Source organism: Penaeus chinensis, chromosome 12 (assembly GCF_019202785.1).
Source record: "Penaeus chinensis breed Huanghai No. 1 chromosome 12, ASM1920278v2, whole genome shotgun sequence".
Classification (NCBI taxonomy): domain Eukaryota; kingdom Metazoa; phylum Arthropoda; class Malacostraca; order Decapoda; family Penaeidae; genus Penaeus; species Penaeus chinensis.
The window spans coordinates 42,437,569-42,442,568 of record NC_061830.1 but is presented as its reverse complement, the minus strand read 5'-3'; positions in this window follow the sequence as shown (position 1 = coordinate 42,442,568).

Below are 5,000 nucleotides of genomic sequence, written 5' to 3'. Positions count from 1 at the left end.
CCTGTAACATATTAGGCCAGTAGAACATACCACGCAGGTTCTCATACGTCCTGTGTATCCCTGGGTGCATAGCCAATGGTGGTGTATGTGCTGCTTTCAAGGCTGAATCCTGTAGTTTCTGGGGGACACAAAGCTGATAGATAATTTTGCCTGGCAGGTGCCTCAAGCGGTATAGGACTCCATCCTTTAGCTCAAAGTCAGACAGAGGCATCGGCAGCTTCTTTCTAGGCACTGTTCCTTCCTGCAGATAACACAGTATATCTTTAAGCTTGAGATCTTCATGTTGTTCCTCGGCAAGTTTCTCGGCAGACAGTTCATTTACATCTACAGGGGCAACTTGACGTGACAGGAAGTCAGGCACATGGTTTGTGGGACCTTCCTTATACCTAATGTCAAAGTCATAAAACGACAAGTCATGGGCATATCGTGTCATTCGCGGTGACTTGGTGCGCTGCTTGAAGATATACACTAAGGGCCGGTGGTCAGTGAAGACGAGGAATTTACGACCATATAAATAAGGATCGAACACCCTGACACCTTCAACCACTGCTAGGGCTTCACAGTCTATAGCCGGATATCGTGTCTCAGGGTCCCTCAGCTTCCGGCTATAATATGCAATGGCATGTGGTGCTCCCTGGTCATCCCTCTGGAGGAGAACAGCTCCAAGGGCTAGACTGCTAGCATCAGTATGGAGCTCAAACGGCCGTGTGAAGTCTGGCTGTTTTAAAACAGGTGCTGTAGCAAGCCTTTCCTTTAGTTTAGCAAAAGCCTGTTGCTGTTCTTCCTCCCATTTCCATCGTTGTCCCTTTTTCAATAGTAGGTGAAGTGGAGCGGCAATGTTGGCATAACTTTCAATGTGTTTCCGGAAGAAACCTGTTGCCCCAAGAAAACGTCGGACTTCTTTAATGGTCCTTGGTGCTGGTGTCTCCATGATCGCAACTACTTTCTTACGATCTGGTGCCACACCTTCAGGAGAGATGGTAAACCCTAGGAAGTTGATGCTTGTGGCAGCGATGGTGCACTTCTCTGGATTTAACTTCAAGCCAGCAACCATTAGCAACTGTAACGTTTCTTCCAAATCCTTCAAGTGTTGATCAAAACCTCGAGAGTATACAACTATATCATCTAAATATGCCAAAGTGTGGCGTCCAAGCACGGGAGATAACACAAAGTTCATCGTTCGTTGGAAAGTGGTTGGAGCTGTACTGAGACCAAAAGGGAGACGCTGGAACTGGAACAAGCGATAGCCATCACTAAAGGCTGTTTTGGGTCGGTCATCAGGGTGAACATCTACGCTCCAATAGGCTGCCCTAGCATCAAGCGTTGTAAAGGTGTCAGTAGGGCTCAGCTCATCCAGCAACTCATCAATACGAGGCAAAGGGTATGTGTCTGCTGTAGTTATTTGATTGAGCTTGCGGTAGTCCACACAAAATCTCAGAGTTCCCCCCTTTTTCTTCACTAAGACCACAGGGCTGAGCCATGGTGAAGTTGATGGCTCAATCACACCAGCCCTAAGCATAGAGTTGCATTGTTCCCTGATCACATTTCTTGTAGATTGTGGAAGACGCCACTGACGTGTAGAAACTGGTGCAGCATCTCCTGTCTCAATTCGGTGCTGGATGTTCGGTATGTGACCAATAGTTTCCTCACCTCCATCAAAAAGAAGCTGGTACTGATTAAGTAGTGTCTGTAGCTTCTCCTTCTGGGTAGTATCTAAGTGGTCTAACTTCAAAGCTGGGCCATTGTCTTGAACTGGGGCATCATCTAAAAGGCCAGATGCTTCAACAGCTGCAAGGGCTTGTGATGGTGGTAATTCCCCTGTGAAAAAATCATAATTGTCGAAGCCAAAGTCTTCTAAACCATAGGTACGATCAAACTGGTCATCCTCCCAAGCAAACTCTTCCTTCTGTGTGTCATCATCCCAACCTGTAGAGTAAGTGGCATCTGCTGGATCCTTGTCTTCATGAGATGCGGGACGTGAAGAGTATATCTTCTCAATAGCAGCTACTGTCCCCAAACGTGTCCCCTGGGTTAACCGAATTGCCTTTGCTGTGTCATTCAGTGCCCACACAGGGCAGTAGCGTCCTGAGACAGTGGTGACAATGTAAGGCGACATGCATGCAGCTGATGCTTGGGGTTTAAAGATAACGTCTCCATCACTGGGGCCAGACTTAGCAACCACACCCTCTATGAAGCGCCCAGTGTGCGGTGGGAGCTCTGTCGTCCGTCTGAGGTGTACAATGGCTGATAAGGTCTTTAGTTGAGGTGAAAACAGTGTTTGTTCCTCTGGGTCTACATCGACAATACCTATCTGCATGGAGTGAGCATCAGTGTATGTGACTGGGAATGTACAACCCTCTATGGTAAGGCATGCCCAGTCTTCCTTGGCATCAGAAGACAAGCAGTATGACGTCCTTCTTAAAAAGTCCATTCCCAAGAGCATGTCTCCTGGGAACCTTATGTCGCACACAGCAACACGATGATGTAGTGGTGTATCTGAGTCAATGTAGAAGGGAAGAGTAACTTCACAAAGAGTATCCAGTGGGTTGTTGGACACACCCTTCAGCACATGGGTAGCATCTTTGCGGTACAAGTTTCCATGGGGGTCAATGAACTGGAGAGTCTTTGGTTTCATGATGGTTGCCTCAGATCCGGTATCGACAAAACACAGGATCGTAGTGCCATTAACAGTCATCGGCACGAGTGGTCGTCCCGTGCATCCTGGGGATCTCACTGACGCGACTATTACTGGAGGTATAGTTGCTTTGACGTGTGCTCCCTGGGTCACCTTGGCCAGGGGATCTGGGAGCTCCGTCCCCCTGGCTCTGCCGAAAGGGACAGTCCCTGACAAAATGCTCCGAGCTGCGGCACTCATAACATCGGCGGTTAAACTGTGGGGTTGAGGTATCTCTTCTTGCCTTTGCGCGACATTCTGCAGTGTCATGTGTCATCAGCCTGTGATACTCGCACCACCTATGGCCAGTAACTTGTTGATTGTTCATCGGCCGTGCTGCAACTGGCATTGCATACACATCACGAGCCCTTGAAGGACGGCTTGGACGTTGGGTCCAGTCTTCTGGTTGACGAGCTGGGGAACAGTGTTGAATGCCGTGCCGAGAATTCCAAATCCGTTGAGCCGCCTCGGCAATCTGAGCTGGGCTTCCATCTTCTTTTAAGGCCAAAAAATCATGTAGCCAAGCAGGGAGACCACTTATGAACACCCTCTTCACGAGTTGGGATGGATCGCCAATTGCTTCACGATGATCTCGGTGTCCCTGGTATACACTGCCTTCAAGCTGAAGGAAAAAGTCCATTGGAGCCTGCCCTGGTACCATCTTGATGTCGTAGAGTACCTTGAAGAAGTCAGCCGAGGTGTAGGTGCCCCTAAACTTGCTCCTAAGTGCTGTTTTAAAGGTATTCCAGTCGGTGATGTTGTCGAACAGTGGAGAGTTGATGATTAGTTCAGCTGATCCACGACAGTTTGCCCTGGCTGCTTGGATGTAGGCTTCTGATGTTGTAGGCTTTATGATGTTTTCGATGGCTCGGATCCACCCCTCTACTTCCTGGTTTTTCTTAAGTGGCTGAGAGGCTGACACCTCTCCCCTGAAGTGTGGTACAGTCTCCTTTGTAAACACATAGTTCACAGTTGGTGCACTGGAAACCATAGAGGGCTGACACTCTGGGGGACCACTGCGACGTGGAGAAAAGCTACGCAGTGAAGGTAATGGGGCAGCATGATATGGCAAAGTCGACACCGGGTCCTGCTGATTTCCAGTAGTACGAGACTGGGAAACCCGTTCTGGAGTCGAAGGACGGCTTCTAGGAACAGGCTGTGGATGATCCCTAGCGAGAGTTGTGTTGTAGGCCTGCGGAATGGCAACATCTGGCACCCGTGAAGTTCTTGCAAGTCCGTGAGCTTCCTCCAGTTCCGAGTTGCGCTGCTGAAGTTGTTGACGCAGCTCATGGATCTCTGCATCCCTCATACTGCCTTGTACTTGGGGTGACGTGGTTGGTAATCCAGGCAAGTTCCGCTGGTACCCCTGGAGTTGTCGCTGTGCCTTGGCTAACTCCTCGGACCTCTCTTCCAGCTGACGACGAAGCTGTTGCACGAGTTCATCCCGTTCTGGCTGAGGCTCTGGCTGGGGATTATCTGCTTCGGCTGGAGAAAGCTGCCTTTCAGTGCTATGTCGTTGAGGAGCTTCTTCATGTTGTTGAAGTCGGAGATCGTTTTGTTCTTTATACTCTCGGAATTCAGTGACCAGAGTGTTTATCTTTTCCATTATCTCCTCAAACATGCTAACTTCCGCCACCATAACTTCTACAGCTCTGCTAACGTCTGGATTCGACCCGGCAGCAGCAGCAATAACGTGATCTGAACGAACTGGAGAAGTCACACGCGAGGCAGGTTGACTATTAGGGCGGGTATCGCGGCGCTCTTGAAGCTTTTCGTATCTCTCCTGCCTGGATGTTCCCTTTGGCATACTCGTAAAACAATGCGAGATCCCTTAGCGACTACGAACCTTCTCAGCACCTTATAAAGTCAGCAGAACACGGTCCAGCACACCATTGTCACACATCAAAGCACTGCACACAAGTACGAAGATCAGCCAACATACAAAGGAACGATACAAAAGAAAGACAGAAAAGAAAACAAAGCTGGTAAAAAGAAAGGTTATTTTAAAACTAAACTGCGTGAGCCACTAAAATCTAGCTAGACGAGCTGATTATAAGCACGATAAAAGCAAAAGCAATGGTTAAACACAAAACAAATGTTAAACTGTAAAAAAAAAATGGTTAAACACTGTAAAAGAAATGGTTAAATACGGTACGAAAATAACACATCAGCTTTTAAAAAGTCGATAAAACAACTAAACAGTAAACCTGAAATAAAATGCAATAATTTAAAGCACAAGAAATGCGTGGCTCACCAATATCTACAATAAACATGCATGATATAACCTTGCAGAAATAAAGGGCTAGGCTGGACGTATTTATGTCAA